We start from the raw sequence: 15,908 nt of genomic DNA, 5'->3' as shown, positions 1-15,908 counted from the left end.
GCTACAGAGACAGCGTGTGTGGCTAATAGGTGACTCTGGTTACCCCAACCTGCCGTGGCTATTGACCCCAGTGAGGAATCCCAGGACCAGGGCAGAGGAACGGTACAATGAGGCCCATGGGCGTATTAGGAGGGTCATAGAAAGGACCTTCGGCCTCCTGAAGGCCAGGTTTAGGTGCCTGCATATGACAGGTGGATCCCTAATGTACTCACCAAAGAAGGTGTGCCACATCATCGTGGCCTGCTGTATGCTTCACAACCTGGCTTTGCGACGCCAGGTGCCTTTCCTGCAGGAGGATGGTCCAGATGGTGGTGTCGTAGAAGCCGTGGAGCCTGTGGAGAGTGAAGAGGAGGAAGACGACGGTGAGGAAACAGACAACAGGGAAGCTGTCATACAACAGTATTTTCAGTAGCACACAGGTAAGGTTCAGCCACGCCATTTGCCATTTACTTAGAGCCTCATGCATCTCAACTTTATGTATTCCCCCCAGCTCTTTTGAATAACATATTCTTTTTCCCTTCCCTTCTCAGTGCTTAATGACTCATAGCCCGACTTCTGCTTGGTTTGGCCATGTACTACAGCATATTGACATTGGTATGTTGTCATCACTAACTGACATCACATATTGTGAACTGTTATGTGTTGTACAATTTTTTGAGAATACAGCATGACTCCAAACGGTTTTCTGTGCAATAATTGTTTTATTTTGTGTGCTTAGATAATGGTACATTATGTTAAAACGGTGATGGGTGGGGGTGGAGTAATGTCCATGGCAGAGTCCAGTTCTCAGTCTGACAGGTGTATTGTCCATATGCCTGTGGAAGGATGGAGCAGGGGCTGTTTGAGTTTGGACAGGGTGTCAATGTGGGACAGTGGGATGACTTCTGGGGGTATCTCATGCTGGCGGTGGTCTTGGCATGCTACTCTGGTTTTTTTTTGGGTCTTAGGCTCCTCTTGCGGGGTGGTTGTTCTTCAGCAGGAGGTGGGGTTCTTGTGGCCTGTCGTTGTGTGTGGGCCTCCTGTCCACTAGCGCCGGCGGAGGTGGTAGGCTGTTCCTGGCTAGTGACAGTGGCCCTGTGTGGTGCCACATGGTCCCGCAACGTGTCTTCTATCCTGTTGAGGGCCTGGACCATGCTCCCCATGGCGGTAGCGATGGTGGTGAGTTGGTTGCTGAACCCCATGTAGCGTTCTTCCTGCTGTGCCTGGATCTCGGTGAACCTGGCCAGTACCGTCGCCATCGTCTCTTGGGAGTGGTGGTATGCTCCCATGATGGTAGTGAGGGCCTCTTGGAGAGTGGGTTCCCTGGGCCTCTCCTCCCCCACCTGTCGCACGGCAGCCCTCCGAGTTGCCCTGTTTGCCTGGGTCTCTGTCCCCTGGACGGTGTGCCCACTACCACTGCCCCCAGGTCCCTGTTGTTGTTGGGGTGTTGGGTTAGCCTGGGTGCCCTGTAGTGGCAGACACACCGCTGCTTGACCTGTCCTAGAGACAGAGGCATGGGCCCGCTGGGTGGGAGCTGTGCTGTTGTTCCCAGGGGGGTTTGGGTCTGCTGTGGCCTGTGTCTGTGTTTGGGGAACCCACTGCCCAGAGGTCCCCGATGGTCCGGGCTGGTCATCAGCTTCCAGGTCGACCGAGCTGCTGTCATCACTGGGGGCCTGTTCCGGGGGTGGGATGGACATTTGAGGACCCTCCTGACCGGTGTGTTGGCGTTCGGGTCCTGCATGGGGTGAGAGAGTATGGTTATTGTTTCTGTGTGTGAAATAGCGTGCGATTTATGGGTGCCCTTGTCCCCCAGTGCAGGCATTCCCTTGTGGGTGGTGTTGTGAGGGTGGTTTGTGGGGGGGATGGGTATGTGCAGTGGTCATGCTTGGGTAATGGGTGTCCAATGTTTGTGGTGGCAAGCAAGGGTTGGTGAAGGGTTGGGTGGGTTGTGCTAGGGAAACATTCTCAGGGATGATGTGTGATGGGGGGTTGGGGGTGGGGGTGTGGGTTGGCATGCTGGTGGGGTGGGGGGGATGAAGTATAGGAGATAGGACTTACCAGAGTCCATTCCTCCGGGTACTCCAGCGAGGCCCTCAGGATGCAGGATGTTTAATACTTCTTGCTCCCATGCTGTGAATTCTGGTGGGGTGGGTGGGGGTCCTCCGCCAGTCTTCTGCACCGCGATGTTGTGTCGCGACACCATCGAGCGCACCTTCCCCCGTAGGTCGTTCCATCGTTTGCGGATGTCGTCCCTATTTCAGGGATGCTGTCCCACCGCGTTGACCCTGTCCACGATCCGCTGCCATAGCTCCGCCTTCCTTGCTATAGTGGTGTGCTGCACCTGTGAGCCGAAGAGCTGGGGTTCCACTCTTACGATTTCCTCCACCATCACCCTGAGTTCTTGGTCCGTAAAGCGTGGGTGTCTTTGTGGTGCCATGGGGTGGTGTGGATGAGGGGTGGGGTGGTGTATGTGGTGATGAGTGTGTTGGTGTGTGGTGCTTTGTGCTACTATGTGGTGTGTGTGATGTTGTAGTGTGCCTCTGTGTGTCTGGCTCTCTATTCTCTGATGTGTCTCTCTCTCCTTCGTCTCTGATTTTTGGTTGTAGGGGTTTGTGGGTGATGTGGGTGTGTGTTTTATATTGTGTTGGGTGTGTGGGAGTGGTGTTTGTATGTGTATCAGGTGTGTGTATTTCAAATTGTCCAATGTGGTAGTGTTTTGTAAAGGTGTGTGTATTTTGACCGCGGCGGTGTGTACCGCCAATAGACTACCGCGTTTGAAAGACCGCCGCGTGGATTTGTGGATCGTAATGGCATGGGCGTATTTCTGTTGGCGTGGCGGTGGAGGTTTGGTCATCTCCAGTTTATCGCTGGCCGCTGATGTGGCGGACTGCAATGGAGGTCGGATTTTTGGAGGTTTGGCAGTTGTGGGTCAGAATGTCCGTAGCGGCTGACCGCGGCGGTATTGTGGCGGTCTTCTGACCGGCGGTAAGCGGCTTTTACCGCCGAGGTCAGAATGACCCCCTTAGTGTGTGGGCACCCTGGCACTAGCCAAGGTGCCCCCACATTGTTCAGGGCAAATTCCCCAGACTTTGTGAGTGCGGGGACACCATTTCACGCGTGCACTATACATAGGTCACTACCTATGTATAGCGTCACAATGGTAACTCCGAACATGGCCATGTAACATGTCTAAGATCATGGAATTGTCACCCCAATGCCATTCTGGCATTGGGGAGACAATTCCATGATCCCCCGGATGTCTAGCACAGAACCTGGGTACTGCCAAACTGCCTTTCCCGGGGTTTCACTGCAGCTGCTGCCAACCCCTCAGACAGGTTTCTGCCCTCCTGGGGTCCAGCCAGGCCTGGCCCAGGAAGGCAGAACAAAGGACTTCCTCAGAGAGAGGGTGTTACAACCTCTCCCTTTGGAAAAAGGTGTCAGGGCTGGAGAGGAGGAGCCTCCCCCAGCCTCTGGAAATGCTTTGATGGGCACAGATGGTGCCCATCTCTGCATACGCCAGTCTACACCGGGTCAGGGATCCCCCAGCCCTGCTCTGGCGCAAAACTGGACAAAGGAAAGGGGAGTGACCACTCCCCTGACCTGCACCTCCCAGGGGAGGTGCCCAGAGCTCCTCCAGCATGCCCCAGACCTCTGCCATCTTGGATTCAGAGGTGTGCTCGCACACTGGACTGCTCTGAGTGGCCAGGGCCAGCAGGTGACGTCAGAGACTCATTCTGATAGGCTCTTACCTTTCTTACTAGCCTATCCTCCTTTCTAGGTAGCCAAACCTCCTTTTCTGGCTATTTAGGGTCTCTGCTTTGGGGAATTCTTCAGATACCGAATGCAAGAGCTCACCAGAGTTCCTCTGCATCTCCCCCTTCACCTTCTGCCAAAGGATCGAACGCTGACTGCTCAGGACGCCTGCAAAACCGCAACAAAGTAGCAAAGACGACTACTGCAACCTTGTATCGCTTCATCCTGCCGGCTTTCTCGCCTGTTTCCTGGTGGTGCATGCTCTGGGGGTAGCCTGCCTCCTTCTTGCACCAGGAGCTCTGAAGAAATCTCCCGTGGGTCGACGGAATCTTCCCCCTGCAAACGCAGGCAACAAAAGACTGTGTCACCGGTCCTCTGTGTCCCCTCTCAGCACGACGAGCATGGTCCCTGGAACTCAGCAACTCTGTCCAAGTGACTCCCACAGTCCAGTAACTCTTTAGTCCAAGTTTGGTGGCGGTAAGTCCTTGCCTCTCCACGCTAGACTGCATTGCTGGGTACCGCGTGATTTGCAGCTGCTCCGGCTCCTGTGCACTCTTCCAGGATTTCCTTTGTGCACAGCCAAGCCTGGGTCCCCGACACTCTAACCTGCAGTGCTCAACCTTCTGAGTTGTCCTCCGGCGTCGTGGGACTTTGGGTGGACTCCGGTTCACTTCTCTTCTAAGTGCCTGATCCAGAAATTCTGCGGGTGCTGCCTGCTTCTGTGAGGGCTCCCTGACTTGCTGGGCGCCCCCTCTGTCTCCTCATCCAAGTGGCGACATCCTGGTCCCTCTGGGCCACAGCAGCATCCAAAAACCCTAACCGTGACCCTTGCAGCTAGCAAGGCTTGTTTGCGGTCTTTCTGCGTGGGAACACCTCTGCAAGCTTCTTCACGATGTGGGACATCCATCCTCCAAAGGAGAAATTCCTAGTCCTCTTTGTTCTTGCAGAACACAAAGCTTCTTCAATCCGGTGGCAGCTTCCTTGCACCCTCAGCTGGCATTTCCTGGGCATCTGCCCACTCTCGACACTGTCACGACTCTTGGACTTGGTCCCCTTCTCTTACAGGTACTCAGGTCTGGAAATCCACTGTTGTTGCTTTGCTGGTGTTGGTTTTCCTTGCAGAATCCCCCTATCACGACTTCTGTGCTCTCTGGGGGTTGTAGGTGCACTTTACACCTACCTCACAGGGTCTTGAGGTGGGCTATTTTTCTAACCCTCACTGTTTTCTTACAGTCCCAGCGACCCTCTACAAGCTCACATAGGTTTGGGGTCTATTCGTGGTTCGCATGCCACTTTTGGAGTATATGGTGTGTGTTGCCCCTATACCTATGTGCTCCTATTGCAATCCACTGTAACTTTACATTACTTGCATTACTTCCTTTTACTATTACTGCATATTTTTGGTATTGTGTACATATATCTTGTGTATATGTGGCATCCTCATACTGAGGGTACTCACTGAGATACTTTTAGCATATTGTCATAAAAATAAAGTACCTTTATTTTTAGTATATCTGTGTATTGTGTTTTTTTTAATGATATTGTGCATATGACACCAGTGATATAGCAGGAGCTTTGCATGTCTCCCCTAAGTCTAAGCTGCTCTGCCTAAGCTGCTAGAAACACCTCTTCTACACTAATAAGGGATAACTGGACCTGGTACAGAGTGTAAGTACCACTTGGTACCCACTACAAGCCAGGCCAGCCTCCCACAAGTACCAACAACTGTAAAGCATAGACCATAATACAATAAAATGCTAAATCAAGTTTAGAAATATAGAGAAATATTTGCGTAGGAAAAAGACTCCAAGGATCGGATGCAAATAAGATTTGTAAAAGTAAATCAGAATTTCTGAATGGAAATGAGTAGCAAATTGTAAGTCACAAAATCAAATGTACCTAGCTGCATTATATAGCTCCATCATCTAAAATGGCAAGCTAGCAGTTTGATTTTAAGGAGGGAGAGCGAAAAAGAAAACACTGAGACAAAGAAATAGAAGTTCTTGTTTAAGAATGTGCCACAAAAAACACCAACTTATTTTGGAAAGAGTCACTAAAAAACTCCTGAAACAACAAAGAAAGCGTACCAGAACCTAAATTCAGGAAAGAATGCTGCTGGAGTGATCACCAAAAGCAAAGAGGAAATCAGAAAGCAGTGGCATAACCTTCATTAGAGGACAAAAGAAAAGCTTTCCAGTCGGAGAAAAGAAGCTGTTGAACCAGGAGCGGGACCATCAACTGAACCTGTCCCTACACCTTTGGACTAAACAATAAAAAAGTACTTTAGTACCATAGGCTGTGTCTAGATTAACAGCAACCTACTTTCTAACTCTTATCATGTAACGTAAAACTGGAATTATTAGTATTGAAAGAAACAGAGGGAACCTCCACTCACAGCAAGTGAGAACTGCAAGCAGAGTGTTTGCTTTGACTTGGCGGCAGCTGTCAAAGCTAGCACCAAAACCGAGCAAACAGCTATGTCCCAGGGGTGGACACCCTAGGAAATAGCAGGAGCCGGCCCTGGGATGTGGTGGTCCCCAGGGCCATCAGCGGCTTCTCCAATGAGTATTACTCCGGGAAGGTGGTGATCCCTGGGGCTGTGGGTGCCGCGGTTTGCACACTTCTTACCACTGTAGACTGCCAGTCTAGGGGCACCACCTGGTTCCATGCTTGTACTGGATTGGCCAAGGTAAGGTCGACCCCTTCCAGTAGCCACGGTGTTGCTGACAATACAACTCTTAGCAGGCCGTAACCTGCAGAAGGAGTCCGAGAGGAAAAACCCAAATATTGGGAAAAAAACCTCAGATCACAGGAACTCCTGAGAAGAGGCAAAAACAAAAGGTATAAAAGAATTAAGAATCAGGAACAACAAAACTGCAGGCAAAAAACAGGATAGGTCCAAAAACGTGGGAAGCAGGAGTGAGGAGCACCTCTAGGACAGAAGTGTTTGCAATACAAGGAAAAGAAGACCTTCTGTGCTTTTATACTGACAAACAGGAAGTGACATGTAGGAAGAACTAAAGATACCATCTTGGACTGGGAAAGCCACATACAGGTGAATGGAAAAATGGCCATTGAAGAAAAGATAGAAAGCAATGCATACAGGAAAGGAAACACAGACACCTGAGAAGACGAAAATATGGCCACAAGAAGAAAAAGGAAAAAGAAGAAAGAAAAAAGAAAACGAAGTCCAGCAAACAGGTAAGAAAAGCACAAGCAAATGCGGCATGACCCAGAGCCCAAGAGAGGACTCCTGATCCATGTCGCAGTCGAGAAAACAGGTTGCACCCAAAAATCGTCTTGCGGCAGGACCGGCCGGCTGAAATGCAGACCGCCAATCTGACCGCTGCCCATGCGGGGGATGCCGCAGATCCTCACTGCATCACAGTGGTGGGACTGCACAGCCCCCCTGATTTGCATTTGATAAAGGCCCTGGGGAGGAGGTGGTCCCAGAGGTTGTGGTGGGGGCAGGTGGCTCCTGCATTTGATTTATTTAAAGCCCTGGAGAGGCGGTGGTCCCTAGGGCTGCAGTTGGGCTGGGCGGCCCCTTTACAATTTTTTAAAGCCCCAGGGAGGTGGCAGGTCCTGGGGCTGTGAGGGGGTAGGGGGTTCCCTGTGTTTCATATGATCAAAGCCCCAGGGAGGTAGCGGTCTCTGGGGTTGTGGGGAGCCTCAGCGCCTCCCCACGCATTAATTTTCTAATTCTGCCCTGATGAAGTGGCGGTCCCTGGGGCTGTGGGGGGCTATGTGGCCCACCTGTATTTTATTGTGTATTTGACCCGGGGAAGTGGCGGTGCCAGGGCCATGGTTCCCTCACATTCTATTAAGTATTAGCCCCTGGGAGGCAGCAGGGGGCCTTAAAATGGAGATGCCCTTGGGATTTGGCCCACCCGGGGGCTTCAGATTTAACAAGCGCAGAAGCCCAAGCTTGTTTTTTTTTTAAATCGTTGCCAGATCCACGGATCCACAATACCACTAGGTGAATTTTTTTTTAAAATGCTTCTTAGCTCTGAGGGGTCCCTCTGGGATGCCATAGCTAAGGGGTCAGGGTATCTCTACAAGATGGCTGCAAACACTTCTTTGTTGAAGTGTTGGTAGCCAATCAGATCACAGCACGAGATCGGGAGGGTTTGCGGTGCCTTCACTTTCCTAAATACACAAATTTGGATTTTCTTCTCCTTCTCAAAAACTATTGGGCGGATTTACTCTAAATAACCAAAAGGGTGCTTTCTGGACCAAGAGCTACCTTTCTGCCAAATTTGTTTAAATTCCATCCAGTGGTCTGGGTGCTCTTGCTGTTCAAAATCCCTATGGAAATCTGAATGGGAAAAAAGTGTTTTGGGACCCCCCTTTTTCTCAGTCACCGCTTGGCAAATTACTCCAAAACTTTCTAGACAGATGCTGAAGTGAGCGTTGTATGTTCTTGGAAAAGTTTGTGAAGATTCATTAAATGGCACCAAAATTATTAGCAAAACAAAAAACATTTTTTCCATAGAAATTAGGTCTTAACTATAACTACCTACTGGCAACCACCAGTAGGTAATATATATTAATGTGTATATGCTTATATATATATTCTAAACACAGCCAATGAAATAATCCACAACGCTCTCTCAAGTAGGTGCAAACACAATGTTTCCTGCTTACATGATGCGTTTCGTCTGAAAATTGAATATCTCAAAATTCCAGTGTTATATATATTACCTAAAATATATAAAGACCCCCTCAACCCACCAGGTAGACCCAATGTGTCATCCAGGGATAGTGCCCTTGAAAATATCTCCAAATATGTTGATTTCTTTTTATGGGACTATGTAACTAGCATTCCATCGTATGTGAGAGACACAAAAGATTTTTTTAGCAAAATTAATAATTTGCAGTGGAATGATAATTACCTTCTTATAAATTTAGACACTTGGTCCATGTATACAAATATTGAACATCAAACAGGGATAGAGGCTTGCAAATACTTTTTTAGCAATAGATCAGTATGTTTTTTTGCACACACTTAAATGCTTGTTAAAATGATCGCATATTGACTGAAGAATAACATCTTTCTGTCCAATGGTGTATTGTACAGACAAAAGCTTGGGGTGGCTATAGGTACTTGTTTGTTTCCCAAGTCTAGCAAATTAATTCTTGGGATGGTGGGAGAAGTCACTGATTGATAATGATGATTATTCCCTGCATCTCCATAAGGTTGTATTGTGGCTGCGATACATAGACTATCTGTTTATAGTATGGAAAGGAACCATTGATGAGGCAAAATCATTTGTGGTTGAACTGAACACAAATTCTCTATAACTTGGTATTCACCGAACACATTAGCAAAGAAAGGATATAGAGGTTCAAATAGTCAACAATAAACTTAAGAATAAACTTCATAGAAAGACAACTGCAGGTAATAGTCCTCTTCATGCCCTTAGTGATCATCCGACCAATCTCAAGTGGAATACTCCATTTGTAGAATTACTAAGAGCTAAAAGATACTGTAGCAGTGAAGAAGAGATCATGATGAACTGATTCACTGAGAGAGGTTATCCATTGTGGGTCCTAAATCAGTCCCATAGGAAGATTAAACAAGTAAATAGGAACAAAATCTTCGGTGAACAGGATGTGACAGTGGATAAGAATCAGGGCAATTGTTGTGTTATCATGAATTACAACAACAAGGCAGGTGAGATTAGAGGAATTCTCTGTAAACATTAGAAGATAACAAAAAATGATCCTCAGATTGGCGACAAGGTGGATTTACATCCTAAGGTGACTTATATAAGAGGTCGAAATCTGAGAGATATGGTTATGTACAATGATATTACTGTATATAAGAGTATAAGAGACCTCTCGTTAAAGTGCTTTTTTTCCATGTGGCCATTGTAAGACACATTGTAATAGCAAAATGGTTCAAAAAGTCAGGAAATACCAACACAATCTTAAAAGTGAAGAATGGGTCATAAAACAATTTTTGAGGTGTAGTACCACATATGTGATATATTTATTGGAATGCCCATGGAAACTGAGATATATAGGAAGTACCACACTGATAGTCAAAAAGACAGTAGATGGAACACATGAGGGCGATTAACAATGTTGATACCCATTACCCTGTAGCTAGACACTTGTATGAGAAGCATGGTGGTAAAAGTACTTTTCTGTCCTTTTATGTGATCCAAAATATATATCAAAATTCAAGAGGAGGTTACAGATAACTAAAACTAAGACAGCTGGATTTTGAAACTAAGACCCCTACAGGTCTCAATCAGGATGAAGAATTAGAAGTACATCTCCATGCAGAGTAATATGTAACATTTGTATTATCTATTTAGACACTGACTTGCCGTAGGTAATGAGTTCTATGGTTAATCAATAAAATAAATTGTAGTTAGTAATTTTTTATTTAGTTGAATAGGTTCTTTGATACCGTGATATGAATAATTGTTACAAGCTATGGTCTTGTTATCAGTTACACTTTTAACATATTTATAATGATTTATTATGGTTATATTTTTCTAGATTGAAGAAAGGGCCAGTGGAAGTCTATTGACTCTATGAGAAAATTTTGACCCTTTTTCGCCGGGATTTCCCCTAAGTTCATATGTACTTAATGAGCTTCAGTAAACAGTCACATAAGTTGATTTAGCAACAATAATTTAGTAATAACATATATATCATGTGTGACTATGGAGGAAGTGTTATGCACTATGACACACTTTGTGAAGATTTGAATAGTATGTTAAATTCCATTGAAATAATGCCTTATTGATTGTTCTGGTTTTGGTGATGCAAAAACGTCTCGCACTATGCGTTTACTGATTTACACTGGATTGTGTGTCAAGTGAGTAATGTAGGTGGAGATAGAATATTGACTGATTATCAGTTAGATTATAGCGTTTGTTTGATAATATTTGAACAATGAATGTTTCAAAGTTTTGAGTATATTATGATTCATTTTTTTCTATATAAAATATTCTATCATAAGACAGATGGTTTTGATAGATACATATTAGGCCGAAAACCTATTCAAAGATGCCTGCCACATCAATTGAAATTGATTAGTCCTATGTTTATGTCTTTCTTTTGTTATCACAAGGGTTTAAATGGGTTTGTCAATATGATGTCGCTATGTGACAAACCTTTTTGCCAGGTAAACATGTTTGCGCCCACTTGAGAGAGCGTTGTGTATTATTTAATTGCCTGTGTTTGGAGTTGATTGCCAGGTCGCTCTGCTGGCAGAGACCCTCCACCCTCCACCATGGGTACAGACTCCAGTAGGAGCATTTGTTTGTTTGGAGATATATATATATATGTATATATATATATATAAATATATATATAAACTCTGTGAATCTGTGACTCACCGATTATTTGTTGCGCACCAAGTAGCTGATTATATAGAAAAGACATCAGAACTTGACTAATATAAGCTTATTGCAGTTGAGTTTTGATGTCACAATCCCTGCAGCCAGAGCGAGCAACCGAGGTGAAAGGCAAGTCACATCATGGGGCATAATTAAAGCAGCTGTTTAAAGCAAGAAACTAAACATTGCTTTTCTTTCTCCTGCTCTATTTTAATAGCTTTAATTGTCAAGTAGAGAAAATATGTTTTTGGTACTCCTTAGATGGAGAAAGGCTAGAATCTTTCTGCATGTTTCTGCATGTTTGAGCTACTGCAGCTTTTTTATAAACTGACTTGTGTCAAAATGTTTCTAATGTCTGTTTGTAAGAAATATGTAACAGTTTTTTTTGTCTTTAATTTTGCTATAGATATTTTGTTTCCATTGTTCATGTTTGCAAAAATGCTTGCTCTTTCATATGCTCTTTCATATGAAAGAGCAACACACCAAGTGAGTCGCCACAAACTCTTACTTTGTTGTTTGTGATGTAACCTTGCAGAGATGATATGGACCCCAGTCATCCTTCCTGATCATACCTTCCAGTGAGACTAACTAAACCAAGAAGGAGAGATCAGGATACAGAAAATGTATCTTGTTGAATGGATGGTACTTCTGGAGTTAATCTCAAGTTGCCGGCCTCTATTGGGACAGGGATAAAAAAAGTACTTGAGCTTAGCGTCTGTCTTCACTAGGAGTCTCCATTCCTGCTACCTCACCAACTCTCCTATGAGACTAACTAAAATACCAGCAAGTCAACTTTTGTCAGCCCTGCGCTGAGGTATTGACTGGAGGCGGGGGCTTATTGTAAACTGGCTCCTTCACATCAGATAACTAAAGAACTCTGAGCACCTTTTACTCTAGAAGAGAGATGTGTAATCATGTGCACTAAGAACCTATATTGGTTTCTTAGATGCAAAAAAGTTTTGTCACTTTTGATTTACTCATAAGTAAATTTTTTAGTTTGATTGCCTTGAGGCACTCTTCACTGTGCTTAGTATAGGTACTAAAACAAGTAAAGCTTTGTAATAAGATAATGCTCCACCTTAATCTCAGTGTGCGTGAGTTTTTTTCTTCTTGATAATGCCTTTGACACTCATTACAACTTTAGTTGTCTTTCCTGAAGACCGCTGTGCTGGTGGCCACTAAAAGACTACAGTGGCGGCACTGCCAGGCTAAACGACGGTGGCAGAGAGGCAGTCACACCACCTACACCACACCAGAAAAAGACCGCCCTCCTTATTACGACCTACAAATCAGCACAGGTGTCTTAGCGCAGTGGTAATCCATTGGTGGTCCGGACTGCAGCGGTCGAATTGGAACTGCCTCTACAACACAACACCATATTGGGCAATTTGAACACCCCACACTTGGTCCACATACACACACCACATCCCCCCACACACACTACTATAAAACATACACGCAATCCTTTGCTACGACAAACAACTACCATACATTGCACGACAACTCTGAAGATCGCACTGCACACAGACATCACTGACACCTGCACACCTCCCATGCATCACACTTCACTTAAAATAATTTTCGTTCACACCCATCATAATCACCATGTCCCGACAAAAGTACTCCCTTTTCACCGATGATGAATTAAGGACCATGGTGGACGAAATCGTCATGGTAGAGCCACAGCTGTTCGGGGCACAAGTCAAGCAAACACCCATGGCAAAGAAGATAGAGATATGGCAGAGGATCATCGACACGGTGAACTCAGTGGGAAGCCATCCATACACAAGGGAGGACATACGGAAGAGGTAGAATGACCTGAGGAGGAAGGTCTGGTCAAAGGCGTCCAGACACCAAATCACCCTTATGAAGACTGGTGGTGGGCCCCTACCTCCCACTCTGGAGATCACATCATGGGAGGAGAAGGTCTTGGCAATCCTGCACCCTGAAGATCTCAGTGGAATCCCCAGAGGACTGGAAACTAGTAAATCACCTATAATCCCCTTGCATTATGTATACCTGTAATGCATGCATCCCCATCCCCTGCATGCCCTCCCTACCCCACTAACACCAATCTCAAAGTCTACACTCCCAAATGCACCTAATGCATGTACAACATGAAGCACTACAACTCCCACAATGCATCACCCTTTAGCCACCTAACAATGCACATTCCCCTTTTATAACTACACCTGAGTACTGAAGCATGATATATAGCACTTACCTAACAGACCCTGTAAAGTACATCAGGTAGATGTGAATAATAATCCCTGTTATCCACAGGTGCCACTGAGAATGTCATCAGTCAACCAGTGACACGTAGAGCCAAATAAAGACCCCAGTGATGGCAGCTACACAGGATGTTTGGAACTGGAAGACCTACCTGGCCCATCCGGTCTCTCTGGGCAGTCCACTTCCACCAGCCTCACCCAGGACACCATGGAGCCCCCCACAACCTCAGTCACCACAACACCTATCACCCAATGCCCCCAAACCAGTGTCTCCAGACCACGTCAATCAACAGTGTGCCCACCTGTACAGGGACCTGAGTCAGCACCCGACACACAAGACGATGAAGAGTGGGAGTGGGAGCACTGTGCCGGAGACACAGGCACAGGGGGCTAGGGCCAGAAGGAGGGCATCTGGGGGCCACAGGTTGGGGCAACCCAGAGAGCCTCCTGCCCATGAGGCAATAGCGCAAGTCCTGGGAACATGCAACCTATCCCAGGACAAGATGGGCCAGATTTTAGACATGCTGGGTGAAAACCTGAGGCTGCAGAGGGAGAACCAACAGGAGGTCATGCAAGAGTTTCATGCCCTCAATGCCACCATGGTCTCCATGAAAAGCTTGATGCAGGAGCTCATCACAATCCTCCGTCAGTCCTCCACCCACCACCAGGCTCCTTCCACGAGCGACACTATTGACCTGCCCTCTACATCCGCTGCAGATAGTGGGATGATGGCCATGCCTGAGGGCTCACAAGCCACTACTGAGACACCCTCTGTAGCTGAAGAACCCCATGCAAACGTGGTCACAGAGCCAGAAATCTTACAGGGACTGAAGCCAAGACCAACCCCACTGACAGAAAATAAGCCTCTCCAGAACTGTCTCCCTTGTGTGCCACTGAGACACCTTGTTGACATTCTGCTGCCAAAGCCCCATTTTCAAATGCCACTTGGATACTGAACCTGTGCTACCCACTGCTGGCGTAACAGTCTGATGTCTTCGAACACCATGGTTCCACTTCTTTGCACCCTATCCTTCCCTTTGTTATTCACAATAAATACACTTACACACAATATATGGTGTTTTGTGTTTAATTATTGAAATAGTGCAACCAAATTGTTACATGTTATAGAAAGTGACTATTAATACACAGTGAATACGTGAATGCATCATCCTGACATCCGGTTGTCTGCAGCAAAGGCAGTGTCCACACATCCCTGGGTCCTCAGGTAGCAGAGAGGGAAGAGTAGTCAAAAACCATCCAAAGCACCTCTGCAATAGGTAGCAAAGAAAATACATCACATATCAATAGCCCAGTTGTCAATACTATGTACCTGCAAATGATGATGGTTAAACTGATTACATAAAGGATTTACACATAGGAAGACACTCCATTGCTATTACACACATGACCTCAATCCTATTCAGGTAATATGAGACAAGATTATTGATGCATCTTACAATAATGAACTAAGTAATACACACTCATTGTATTATACTACACAGCTCACACCTTTGGATGCCAAGCATATACCTCAATTGAAGATACAATAAGCAGCAACCTATGCACATGATAACATGATATCAGAATACAGTAGTCACAAATGTGTAAATGAGTAGATAGGATGTCTGAAGTATATGCAACACAGGCAGATAAACTAGACTACATCACAGTGGGACTGTTGACCTACTTGACAAACCTTTCTTGTATACTCTCATTTGATACCCAAATGAGACCGAAACCTACTCATATCAAAGATGGATAATAGAGTACACGCAACCTTTACTCCAACATGAGACATATGGTATATGTAGACATGTACCTACCAGAATGTTAGCTGAAGTACCGCTGGATAAGTGTGTCCTTGTGACTACATCTTCCTCGTCCCCATCTTCGTCACTTAGATTTTCTCCCTCTTCTGCCACCAGATTGTCCCTAACTCCTTCCTCCTCCAGCAATGGGATATTCCTCCTTAGTGCCAGATTGTGGAACATAAAGCAGGCCACCACAATCTGGTATACCTTGTGTGGGGAGTTCTGCAGGTAATCGCCAGGGATGTGCAGACATCTGAACTTTGCCTTCAACAGACCAAATGTCCTTTCTATCACCCTTCTTGTCCTCCCATGAGCCTCACTGACTTGTTCTTCAGCTCTGGTCCTTGGATTCCTCACTGGTGTCAGTAGCCAGGAGAGATTGGGATAACCTGAATCACCAATGGAGAAAGGAAACAAACATTTACACTCCAATATGTTACATACAGAATGAGTAGGAAGGCTGGGGTAACAGTAATTTCACAAACACTCATCATATTCAATGAAGAGGTATGCTCTTTCTCTTTGTAGGAGCACCATCAACCGTGGGACACTGCCTATTCATGAGGATGTAGGAATCATGTACAGACCCAGGAAACTTTGCAGTCACCTGGGCGATGTACTGGTCTGCTAAGCAGACTACTGTATATGCACATTAATAGAATGAAAGCTCTTACCGTTTCTGTACACTTGCTCATTATCCCTGGGTGGTACTAATGCAATGTGAGTGCCATCAATGGCCCCAATGACATGAGGGATATGTTCCATTGCATAGAATT

Source organism: Pleurodeles waltl, chromosome 5 (genome assembly GCF_031143425.1).
Source record: "Pleurodeles waltl isolate 20211129_DDA chromosome 5, aPleWal1.hap1.20221129, whole genome shotgun sequence".
NCBI lineage: Eukaryota > Metazoa > Chordata > Amphibia > Caudata > Salamandridae > Pleurodeles > Pleurodeles waltl.
Note: the sequence above shows the minus strand (reverse complement) of the source record.